A 13934-nucleotide genomic window follows, 5' to 3' on the forward strand; every position below is an offset into this window, starting at 1 on the left:
ATATATAAACTTATTTTTTTTATTCGTAATATGCATTGCTAAGAACTTCATTTGAACAACTTTAAAGATGATTTTCTCAATATTTAAATTTTTTTTTTTTGCTCCCCCAGATTCCAGATTTTAAAATAGTTGTATCTCAGACAAATATTGTCCTCCGAACAAACCACGCATGAATGGAGAGATCATTTATTCAGCTTCAGATGATGCATAAATCTCAATTGTGAAAAATGTACCCTTATGATTGCTTTTGTGCTTCAGGGTCTCAAATGTATTCGTAAAGCACTTTTTAGACTATACATAATTTTGAGTCATACTGTTAGGTCTGTAATGCTTTACCATAGAGTGAGTTTTAGTGCTGGCCAATATAATAATAACAATAATAATAATAATAATAATAATAATAATAATAATAATAATAATAATAATAATAATAATAAAATCAGATCCGAGTGAACGTTTAGTCTAGCTCTGTTGTATTTATAGTGTTGTCCAGCACAGCTGCACTGACTCAAACACTCAACTGAGAGTTCACAGCAATTAACAGATTTAATCGTAGTCAGATATTGGTTAATGTGCACCTGTGGGATTATCTTTAACCTGTTTTTATGGTCCAGCATGTGAATCTGATGCATCTGATCACTCTGTAATGTCCTCAACAACACACAGGAATCACTAGCACACTACAGGACGACACACAGCTAGTGTGAATAGTATTAAGTGATGCTTTCTTGATCAACTGCCTCTTAAAATCATCTTTTATCTTGTATTTCATGCATTATAAGAAGTGCGTGCACATTTTCCACGCTGTCTGTCCTTGTGTATTTGTGAAACACTTTCCTGTCAGTCTGTCAAAACGCCAAACGGCTCAGTCCTGCATCTTGAAGCAAAACGTTAGAAAATGGGTAGCAACCTATTGAATGTGTGGCTCGATTAATGGTGTTCAGCTTTTCATTTGCCTCTGATTGTGGCCAAGTCTTTTGTGGGTGATGTGACCAATCAGACGCGAGGGGAATTAAGCTTTGGTTTCGGCAGCGAGGCAGAAATCAAAAGCAGAAATTGTTATTTTGATTTGTGCAATAACTAATTTTAAAATCAAATCGTCCCTGTTTGTTCATGAAAGAAAATCAAGCATCTGTCATCCAATCACAATTAACCTCCCCCAACTCCCTCAAGTGTTCAGCGCCGCAGTTCAGTGCCATTTACATAAAGGAGGCAGTGCGTCTGATGTGTACGGAGCGTGTTTGTTTGACATGTACAGTATCAGCAGCACACAGCCATGTTACTTCACCTCCCTCTGTTTAAATGTAGGTGTAAGACAGAAATAATATATTCACATCCATAGAGAGAAGAAACATGTCAGATGGGCAATTTGAGGAGCCTGCCTGAAAGCATGAAGCAATTTATCCTGGATTGGACGGATCTTTTTGTGTTATGATAATGTCCACATAATTTATTCCAGAGGATCGGCTCTTCTTTAAAGCCGTCTGACAGACAAACACAAGGACGCCCGTCATTCCCGTTTCTTTCTCAAACTCAAAAGAAAGCTGCTAAAAGAAGGAGTCGTTTCTTAACGGCTGCTAAACACAAATAGCGAGCACAGAAGTTGAAGAAAGAGCAGGCAGATTTTGGGTGGAGTGGGTCAGGCCGCTCCTCCTGTATGTTTGGAGGCTGTGTGAGCAGAATACTGATGAGCCTGTTTTTGGGGGATTCATTTCCATTTGGAGAGGGGGAGAGGTGCGGTGGGCTCCTGCAGCCCCTCTAATGTTACTGCACCGCAGAGATGACTCATTTACTGACAGAAATGAAAGCACTAATGGAAATGCATGCTTAAGAATAAAGGTCTCTTACCATAGATGCTTCCATGAAGAACATTTAACATCTATTGAACCTTTCCATTGCATTTAGTGGAAAAAGGTTCTATAGATTATTGCCATTTTCTTCACACTAAGAAAAAAAAACTGCTTGCACGCAATCTTTCCTTGTCACACAGTTTCTGAAAGCTGTCAGTCAAACAGCAGAAGCACACACCAGATCTAAAACATACACTCATTCTCAGACTTTGACTCAGTTTTTGTAAAACACAACAATGCTTTGTATAACACACCGAAATCTAACAGGAAGTGTCTTTATTTCCTTTTCCACACACATTCATCAGTGTTTCACGCTAGCTCCTCACATGTGCAAACACTGATTGCTTTAGTTAAAACCAACCAATCGTGGTTTAGAATAGGCCTATAAATACACATCTACACACCTACACATGGATTTTCTTTTGTGTTGTGTAATACTGTATTCCTAACGGTACAGTCTTGTACAGAAAAGTGCATAGGAGCTCATGAAAGAAGAGCTTTTGGTTTTGAATAACTGTATGATATACAGTATATATCCAAAAATAATATTATATTATAGCTAGTGTTTGGAACATAAGACAAATGTTTACTTTTGAGATGTGTTTGTGATATTTTGAATGCAGCGCTTCATTTTGCAAGAGATGAGGCATTTTATATTTTGATTTATTATTTATATCTATCTGCTGCAGATGTTTGACGCTTGGGTCTACGCTGGAGTGATCGACTTCTCTGTCTGACAGAGATGTGAGGTACGGAGATGTCCAGAACACGCAGTGACTGAAGTGTTATTGAGTGGAGGATTGATCTAGAAGAATCAAAGATAGATTGTGAATTGAATTAGGGACTGACAGAGGCCAGGTCTCTGCATTGATCTGCACTGTTTTACTCAACAGAGAGACAGAAATACATGCGTCTGCATCAACAGATATTAGTTTTATTCTATGAAACATCCACGCTTCACATCATCTGTGTAGATTAAGATAAAAGGTTTTTCTGTTTTCAACAATCTCCACTATTGCTCGCTTTTAACGTTACGGGTAAGTGATGAAAACACACTTCAATTTCCAGCGAGAGCAGAGCCGTCATGCGTGTCCACGTTATATATTTCCATTGCTGTGAGATCGCAGGAACCAGCATATAGATTTTTCCATATAAATGAGCAATGTAAATGTTTATTATTATTGCACTATTCCATATGCACTTTCAACTTTCAGTTATTCTGAAGAAAGAGCTGGCAGCAGTGGAATTACTTTGCTTTTTCCCAGTCCCCAGTGAGCTGAAGAAGCTGGAGGTGGACAGGAGACGCTGTAGTTCAAATACTTCATATTAGTGTTGCAAACAAGATCCCTATGATGAGGCACATACACAGTCCATCTGATCTTGAAGTGGGCTGTGACACAATGACCTGGATGTGTTGAGGAGTGGATGAGTTTTTAAATGAATAATCAGACGTAGCCCTCCTGGCACAGTAACAACCTGAGAATCCGGCCGCGATTGACATGGACATGTCACTGGATTCACTGCTCCTCTTTGCAGTGGTAAAAAATAAATAAAAGTAAGGCCCTCAGAGCTGAGCTCAATAGACTTTTGTTCAAAACATTCTCTTTTCTGAATGGGATGTGTGGTTCGTATAAGCTTGTTAAGGCCATAGATGAACAGAACGAACACTAAATGCTCAGGTGTTTCTATCATAGTAAAGTCACACTGCTCTGATGAACTAAACACAGACCATTTATTTACACTTGACAAGAAGAACTCAAAATGACAAGCTTGTGATTTTGTGAATTAATTATATTACATTCAATGTTAAAAACAATTATATAAGCACTCTAAATAGGTGCTTATATAATTATCTGATTAGACGGATCACATTTAAAAAATAAATGTCAGAAGAAAAAAAAAACAGACTGAATAACTTTACAGTTCGAATAGTGGAAGAAATATATAAATAAAATGTACAGTTGTATATATATATATATAACTTTATACTACTATATTAATAAATACTAAAAAGAAATTGTTATAAAATACTAACAAAATAATGTATTTTAGTCTATAAATGTAATGTATGCCTCTGGTGTTAGGCATGAAATCAGCAGCTGAGTACTGAAACATGACTGAATCTGCTCAGACGTTCATGTGTGTGTGTGTGTGTGTGAGTTATAATCCCAATCAGCTGTTTCTGATGTGGTGAGATGATGTTTCTCCTGTGGGCTGTACTCTCTCTGTAACCCTGCGAGTGTCCTCCTCTTCCTCAGACGCTGTGAACACTGCAGCTCTGTGTGTTAGACCCCATCACAGCACAGTCGATGAAACCCCGCTGAACTCTGGGAAGTTTGGTGTGTGGAGCAGATCCATCTTTACGAGAAACCGCTCCGTTCGTTCACAGCTAACTCAATTTATTTTTCCAAATAACTGTTTTCTTTTTGAGGCACTGCTAGATGCCAGTGTTTCCTGTCATAGCTGTGCAAAGATTTGCTTTAAAAACGATTAAATCATCATCTGATGAATGATCAAAACATTGACAGCCAATCAAAATCCATTCAACTTTAAAGAGCTTGAGCATTTCAATGACAAAACTGCAGAGCGAAGCATAATGACATCATCCAACCTAAAGATGTGTCTATAATGATTTTGTTTATGAGCTCGGGCTGTTATGACAGTCGTCTCATGCTTATACTGACACCTAGTGGTGTGGATGCAGAATCACACAAGCTTTCAGTTATATCATCGTACAGATGCACTCGATCACAGTAGACTGATTTATTCTGAGTTGTGTTTCTCAGAGTGAGTGATATGAGCTGGTCGTGTCGTGAAGTAAGCAGCTTTTATTGAGCTACTGATGTGTCTGGATCTGGTGTGGGGGATTTAAAGTGTTCTTGACTTGAAACGTTTCAGTAAATGTGTAAGTGCATGATTTAAAGCATTTTATTAAAAGAGCTGTTGATTACATGTACAGCTGTATGACTGTTTTCATCTTTAATGCTGATAATCAAATGTCTGAGGAGCGAGTGTTGAAGAGGCCTGAACTGAGAAACAAACTGTGTTTTAGTCTGAAGTGCTGCAGAAGAGCTTTAACTGAACATGAAACCCACTGATACTCTGACGATTGAACTCACTGACCGGTGTGTGTGTGTGTGTGTCCTGTGGGCACTGTTCTTTTTTGTGGTCCCCATAAGGAAAATAGCAATTTAAACAAACAGAATTCAGTTTTTTTTTTTGAGAATGTAAAAACACCTGTGTGCCTGTGTGTGTGTGTGTGTGTGTGTGTGTGTGTTAGCTGACCGGACCGGACCAGTGTAGTGAAGAGCAGGGGTCCCAAACACTGGGCTTTCTTCTCCTGTCCTCTATACCAGCAGGTCTGGGTCAGAGGTCACAGCACTGATCAGTGTGTTTGAGTGTGTGAGATACTATTCCTGCTCAAGAAAACACTGCTGGTGTATCAGCTGGATTACAGGATATAAATACTCCACTGAGAAATTGATATTGAAAGTTAACTATAGACCTGTACAGCGAAGGGCACCTATTATGCCTCTTTTTATAAGATGTGATATTGGTCTTGTGTGTCCCTGCAAAGCAAACTAAGAAAGCGCAGTGATGATCAATTAAGATGTTTCAGTAATGTCCACACACAAACACATTCACAGAGGAATGACATGTTTAGGAAGATTCTGGGGCGCATTACCTCGAAAAACTGTGTGTGTCCTTCACGCCCCTTCAGTGCTCACTGCCAAGCAGAAGAGATGTGCCTCGAGTCTTTTGTAAGGAACGAGGTGTGGAACCAGACGTGAAGCTTGAACGGGCTGCTTCTATTCAGCAGTGGGAGCTTTGGGAAGACCAGGTGCACAATCAAACAAACTGGAGAAGATCCTATCGCATTACAACTAAAGGGAGAAGTAAAGCACAGATTTTCCCTGCAGTGACCACTCTGTGTGTTTAGAAACAGGGAAGTGTGCAGGATGTTCCTCTGATGATCGACCTCGTGTTCATATGAACCTGCTGATCTGCTGCTTTTTATCATGCGTGACAGATTCAGAGTCAAATGACACGGTTGTTTAGCAAAAGCTTCAGCTCGCAGGCCGCTCTCTCTCTCTCTCTCTGTGTGTGTGTGTGTGTGTGTGTGTGTCAGGAGAAGTAAACAGGAACCCCGGGCCGCTCTGTGGTCAGAGGTGGAAACCAGGCCACTGTAACCGCCAGTGAGGAAGGATGAGGTAGAGATACAAACCACTCCTTATTGATCCATTATGAGTGTTCACCAGCTTTTCTGTCTGTCCTACGCTCTCACATTGCCCTTTCTTTCTGTACCAAAGAGGATTCGGACAGACAGTTTGCAGACAGTGAGTTCCCGTGGCTCAGAGGTAGAGCGTTGCATTAGCAGTGCAAAAGGTCAATTCCAAGGGAACACACATGTGGATTAAACAAAAAAAACAAACAAAAAATATATATATATATGCACTGTAAGTCATTTTGGATGAAAGCATCTTACTAAAGGCATAAATGTAAAACCCGTGGGATGTGGGGTCTGTCAGCGCTCCAGAATGAGTGTTCATGTCTCTTTCTTGTTCATCTTTCTGCTGGGCTTGCGTGTAAAGAGACCCAGACTGACTCAGAGCAGTCATATTAAAATGTCCCACAATGGACACTTGTTGGTAATAAGTTTAAACTGTTCTTGCACAAACAAGTCCCTTCAGTACACAGTTATCTAGCTGTAATAGTCTGTTACACGTCCCTGTTTACTAGTTACTGTACTTAAGTATCATTTTAACATTCTTTTGTGGTTTTACTGAGTATCAAAGATATTAGCAACTTTTACTCTCTACTTGACTTCATTTCTGAAGGAGTATCTGTACTCTTTGTGATGACTAATGCAATTACTAGTTACAGCTTACATAGACCTTTTCTGCAGCAGTTTCTGTCTGCTTTACAGAACAAGTGAAATCACCAACTACATTACATGACATTAAAGGTGTTGTCTATTGTGCATTTATCCTTTACTCACCCAAACTGCTCAAAAAGGCTGTTTTCTAAACACTTTACATGAATTGTAATGTGTCTATATTTTAAAGCTTTATATTCTGCTTCTACGCTCCTCTCATCCTTTCTTTACTTCACTGATTAAACCTCATGCCTCGCCTTCCTTTCTGTCATCTCTCGCTTTTTTCTTCCATCTCTGATTTGAATTTCCTGACCGCACACACATTTCTGTTTTTATTTTTTATAAGAGTATGCCAACTAAAAAACAATCAGTGGATGTTAATTCACTTAATTAATTTGATCATAATTACTAAAGGTTAAAGGTCACATTACTGGCCCACTTTATCTAACACATTCAGCTAGAATACTATTTGTTTAAATTTAGTAATCAACCTTTTAAGTTAGAAACAAACACGTATTTCAAAGGGCGTTGAGTACTCTTTAGGGTGTGGCCACACCCACTGGTGTCATATATATATATATATACAGTATATGCCCTTAAAGTGTAAAGCCACTGAACACAGTTCAATCAAACTTAAGCAACCCACTTCACTGCAGTTTTGAGGTTTTCAGTTTTGTTTTGATTTTAGAAATGAAACAATGATTGCTGTCCTCACCCATCACTGTAAGTGTTGAGGACTATAACATACTCAAATACTTTTAAAGTCACACACTCTAAGTCTTTTACTCAAGTTGGACTTGGTGACTTGTAACATGTAGTGGAGTGATTTCTACTGTAAGGTCTCTGTACTTTTACTCAAGTATGGTTCTCAGATACTCTGTGCTCCTCTGAAACATAGCTAATGTCTTCTCCTGGAAAGCAGCTCTTCAATATGCCTTCAGCTCGTGAATATTCACTTCCATTTTTATTCAAAACAGTATCAAAAAAAGAACCTTAAAATGTGGAGACGGTATTTGTGAAGGCAGCCTGCGCTCAGTGCAGTGCAGTGAACGCTCATGACAGGATGTGCTGTAATCCACTTCCTGCATGGCTCAGACGTCCTGTGAAGACTGTGACTCTCTCGGCTGTGTGAGTGGTCATTATTAAAGACGAGTAACAGTGAGAGCATTCCATCGCTCTGATGTCACAGCGCAGAGCCTGGCTGTGTTTAAACACACGGACTGTAATCTCAGACTCGGTGAGAATCTGCTCGCTGTCTGCAGTTACTGGAGTGAGTCACTGTGTGTTTGGAGGATGACTGCAGGGAGGCCTGGGAAACCAGACCAAGAGCAAATAGTCATGATGTCTTTGTCTCTGCTATTGGAAATATTGACATTCTCTGTTTGACCTCCTGTCAGAGCTGAGTCAGGATCGAGCCGCTGAGTGTTGATGAGCGCTGACTGCTGGAAACACTACGTGTCTGTGTGAAGAAAATACAGTAAAACGTGAAATATTATATTTTTGTCTGATTACTTTTTAAAAGATTAATTAAATTGTTATCGTTTTATGCCTTCACTTAATTAACACAGTTGTCTGGAAGAAAAAAAAAGAGCCCTATTATTGAAAGAATTCAATAAAAATTTAATTCCAGAAAAAATTCTGAACAGAATATACAGAATTTTGAAAAATAAACCAAATTTGGGATTAAATAAAACAGATTACATAAGGCCCTGTATTTATTTATTTATTTATTTTATAGCGTTTAATAAAATGTTGTTTAATTGTGTAAGTTTCATGATTTCAAGAGTCATTCAAATTAAAACGGAGAAAAATTACTGAATGAGAAAAACAATTATATGGCCCTATTTATTTACTTTCAATACATTGTTGTTAATTGTTGACTTGCTTTTTGATTATTGCAATAACATTTAAACAGAATGAGCAGTAAATGATCATATTATTCTGATTTCTGAAGATCATGTGACACTGAAGACTGGAGGAATGATGCTGAAAATACAGCGGAGCATCACAGAAATACATTACACTTTAACACAGATTCACACAGAAAACAGATGATTGGAAATGCTTTTACTCTATTAAATAATTTCAGCCTTAGTGAGCAGATGAGACCTCTTTCAAAAAAATTTTAAAATCATCATAATGTTTCCAAACTTTGTGCAATTTATATATATATATATATATGAAGTATAATATAAGTTTATGGGGCCCTACTAGTGTGTTAAAGTAAGTCCTCTTGTTTACTGTCGTGGCTGAAGAGGGAGTTCTCAGTGCACGAGTTGAAATATTGTTTTGCAGTCATTTGCAATCTTCCATTTAGCTTAATTACCCTGCAGCTGGTTTGAGTTCTTCTGCGGCACAACATCTCACCGCTAATTTGAACTGGTTCCACTGCTGCTGAGAGTTAGAGCCAAACACACCCAACAATTCAGAAACACAGCAGCCGCAGCACAGCCCAAGAGCAGATCTTTGTTTCATTAGCACTCTTAGCGGCTTCCAGGCTAATGCTAACCCAGCATCACTGAGACAAACAAGATGTGAATGCAGATGTGAGTCTCTGAGGTTGGCGTGCTCCGCTGGGACTCGGTTTATTGCTCCGTTTCCCACCAGCAGAGGCTCATGGGAATCTGAATAACACGGGCTTCCCAAAACACTGCTTTGAATCACCCTGGCTAGTGTGCATGCTATCAGCCTCTGATTCATCCTCAGAGAGGGCAATACGAATGAAAGCTCATTCATCCAGTCTGTGAAACCGGATCGTTCACCCAAACATGATCATCCTGTGATCATTTACTCACTATCATGTTGCTCCAAACCTGTGGCTTTTGTTCATGTTCTGTCTATCCATTTCATTCTGTCTATCCAAAAATGCATAAAGTCATTGTTAATGTAATCCGTATACACAGGGTGCTTTAATCCAAGTCTTCTGAAGAGACACGATCTGCTTCTAAGCGTTCTGCTGGACTGTAATGGTTTGACGAATCACTAACACGGAGTAGTTCGAGTAGAAAGACTTGCTCCTAAACCTGCTAGTTGTCTAGTTAGCATGTTTCCTTGTGTTGTTCAGTGTGTCATTTCAAAGATGTGTGGTGATCTTGTTTCTTTCAGCATCAGATGGATCTGCTGCAGCGGTGAGGAGAGGAACAGATGACCGGCTCAGGAAGTGTCCTTGTCTTCTTCCTCTTCACATGATGTTCTTGTGTGTCATGGGCCTCTGCTCTCTCTCAGGTGGGTCAGGTGTAGGGTTTTAACATCACACATACACAGTATATTGAGTCTTCATAGAGCAGCCCAGTCTTGTGCCGTACATGTGATATTACGGTAATTCGGCATTATTTCAGATTATTTTTAGAATCAATCACAGGTGAATTCATTCTGAGTTATTCAGACAGTGACATTTCTGAGTGTTTCTGATTTACACTGATGCAAACTCTTCATCTTTTAATAAAATGAGATCAGAATAGTTCATCTGTGAGGCTGGCGTAGATCTGATGAGACGGTGTTGGGAGGAGGTCACGACTGTGTTCTTTACTCCACACGAACACTTTCAAACGTGCATGTGCCTGTTTGTGCACACATCAGAATTATTTTGTTTCCTCAAGTATACAGAGTTCTGCATGCTCACAGATATTCCCATTATAACAAGAGAAAAAAAGCATGCACACGTGTGTATATATATATATAAAGTTCATTTGTGTGTGTACAGGTTTTCTGTAAGGGCTAGGTTTAGGGTTAGAGGATAGCAAATATTGTTTTTAAAAGTAATAGAAGTCTATGGAAATTCCCCACAATTCACAAAAACAAAAGTGTGTGTGTGTGTGTGTGTGTGTGTAGCCAGCAGGTCCAGTCTGTCAGGTCACTAGGTTTCTCTGAGACTCAGGGTTGTGTGTGAAGGTCGAGAGGAGGTGTACATCGGGTGACATGCCAAGTCTGGACTGTGTGTGTGTGTGTGTGTGTGTGTGCGTAAGAGCTCATGGCCCACATCCGAGCCGTGCCAGGACGGGAAGTGGAGCATCATGGAGACGCTGCTCTCCTTCATGAACAGATCTGTGTGTGTGTGTGTGTGTGTGTGTGTGTGTGTGTTTATCTACACAATGAGACGCCGGAGCTGAGAGAGTGTCGTCCTGTCTGCTCACAGTGAGCTGTTGTTTGTTGAGCTTGTAAAACAGTCACGTGTGTGTGATTTATTCCTTCTGTGTGTTGGAGCTCATTGTAATCTGCTTCACTGTCTCTGATGAATTATCCTACAGAACGTCATGATATTCAGCGGATACTGACTCACTGTCGTTCACTTCAGCACATCATCAGTGCATCATGTGAAGGAGCCTTTGACCTTTGACCTGCTCTAAGCATCAGTGTCCTCCCTGCATCTAGTCATTGGTATTAGGCTTTTTCTTTTTTGAGACTAAAAGTGATCGTTCATCCAAAAATGAAAATGATTTTATCATTTGCTCACCATCATGTTGTTCCAGAATGAGAAAGTGTCTTTCTTCTGTTGAACACAAAAGCAGATATCCTGAAGAGTGTGGGTTTCCGTCCCCTTGACTTACACAGTGTTGTGATTCAGAGGAAAGAGACTCCGAGAGACTTGAAGATGAACGGTCCTTTAAAGAGCAAGACGCCCCGGGCGCCAAACCACACACAAACATTCATTTATAACTTTATTTCTTTAGTTTATTGTTGTTGTTTTTTCTTTTCTTTTAATTTGTATTAATTGAAAGGAAAATTCTATAATCAATTTTATAGTGTTTACATTCACAAACTATGCGTAATTGGAATCATGATTATTTATATTTATTTGAGATCTCTCACATGATTCTTAATTGAACTGAACAATGAATGAATACATACAGTATATACATGCATACATACAAATGTATATACTCAAAAAAAAAAAAAAAAAATTAATAAAAAGCATCCTCTGGGACACTTGAAATTGAGCTCAGGGCTTTTAAAAGAATCTTTTGAAAAAGTGATTCAGTGACTAACACAGTTTGTCCAGTCCCTTGTCCCCACCTGCTGGAGTATAATGTAATGTCTTTCTTCTGAAGGTCAAGTCACTTTCAGAGAGGGGTTTGCTCTGTAGTGATCACTGCTCCAGAAATATCAGATTATACCCCAGTATCTCTGTGATTATTTGGATGTTTGTAACACAGAAATCATGATATTATGTGATTGAAAAGACTGTTTGTGAAGTTCCATGCAGCATGAACACATGTTAAAATAAGTTTTAATAAGAATAGACAAATGGTTGTGGTTTGATGTTTGATGTGGATGTTAATGATCATTAGTGCAGCTCTGTGGTGTCCTGTATGTGACATGAACATTACCTGCTCTCTATTTGAGAAAACTCAATAGTGTTTTTAACTATTAATTCATTTATGAAAATATTGTTGATAGATATTGTTATGCATGTGTTGTGATCTCAGACATGCCCTGCCCTGATCAGTCTTTAATCATTCGGATGTAGATGTTTGTGTTTTTGGAGAGGACTCGTCTGGCTTCAGCGTGTGTTCTCAGCTCTCGTTGACTGATCACGAGAAGCAGAAGCCCTTCACGCTTGTGTGTTTGTGTCTGCTGGCAGTTTGCTGGCGTCCCACGCTCTGAGTCAGATCTGTTAGCGCTGATCCAGGGTCAGTCTGTGTAGACCAGCAGAGCGTCTGAGAGAGCGTGGACTGAGCTCAGATCAGCCGCAGACGCACCGAATCGAGCCTCTTCCTCAGGAAGAAGCAGGCCTCACTGTGTGGCACCAAGCTCTCCTCCAGCCGGATGTTTGCAGAGACACGCTCAGAGTCACAGTGTTTACTGGGCTGCTGCGGTTGAGATCTGCTGCTGAAGTCTCTCGCAGAGGAAGCACTGTGAGATATTTGGAGAAAGAAGAGCGCTTGAACACAATCTTCATGCGCTCCAGGTAGCGCTGGTTTGATGTTGGCTTCTGGTTTTATGGTTTACCCACACAGTCACACTGTTCACCAGCAAAACATGAGCGTTGACCCTGGCTTGAAGGTGGTACATCTTAAAAAGCGCTGTTTTTACAGATCTAACAGAAGTTCATATTATGGCAAAGGTGTTTTCAGATATTAGTTTTTGAGGTGTTTTTGTGATATTTTGAATGCAGTGTTTCATTTTGCGTGAGATGAGGCATTTCACATTTTGTGTGCAGTTCTTGGATTTGTGTGTGAAGTTTTGAAACGATGAGGCAAAGTTTTGAAAAAGACTGTAAAGTTACAGTGGAAGTCATCGACTCTCGTCTCGCTGAGCTCATTGAGTTTTATCAAACCTCTGAAGCGTGCGCTGGGTCTGATGAAGCATCAGAGAATAAGGGGAAGACATGTTTGAGAAGACAGTGCCTCCATGGCTCCATGATTGGCCTATTACTCAGTTAATTGTTACACAATCGTTGTTGTGCTTGTTCTGCATCCTCAAATCAGTCTGAATGAACACATAATGGTGTTAATGGAAAGACTGGTAAGAAGAAAACAACAACTAACCTCTTGATAGCATCAGTTTATGTCACATCACATTCAAACTTAAAATTACTTGAAAACCTTATCTTTCAGTATAACTTTTTATTTTGTGATCAATCATCTTGGTGAAGATAAAGTCTCATCTCGGTGTCTGTGAGCATCATGCCACCGGCGGTGTTCACTGAGCTTTAATTAATGATGTTCAGACTATTAAAAAGAAAGCTGAACATCAGTTTCTGAATAATATAGTTCTTATAGCTGTTATTTTGGAATTGATATAAACATGCTTAAAAAAAACTGATTTATCCTTGAGTTTAATAAAATAAATGTGTTTATTATTTATTACATATTTGTTGCATTTGTTTTTTGACAGTGTATGTGTGTTTAACCTGTGTGTATCTGGAGCATGAATTAAAACACAAACAAGTCAAACAAACAGGGCGAGAAGCACTGGAACACACTCATCGCTCGGCTTTCACAGCTCAGAGAAATGTGACACACTTTCAGAACAAACCGTTTCAAACAGGAAGCAGTGGGTTCAACCACTAAGAATATTTCCAGACTGCATCTGTAAGAATACGAGAGCAGCTTTCATGTCTTCTTCACTGACTGCAGGTGATGAAAGATCTGCTCTGCCTGGAATCACGTTCGCTCCGACTGATTCATTCCTCACTGATGAGTCGAGCCTCTGGAGCGTGTCCATGACGCTCCTCTTACGCTCCTCTTTTGAAGTGCTTGGCTTTC

The sequence above is a fragment of the Carassius auratus genome, unplaced genomic scaffold (assembly GCF_003368295.1).
Source record: "Carassius auratus strain Wakin unplaced genomic scaffold, ASM336829v1 scaf_tig00026875, whole genome shotgun sequence".
Taxonomy (NCBI): Eukaryota; Metazoa; Chordata; class Actinopteri; order Cypriniformes; family Cyprinidae; genus Carassius; species Carassius auratus.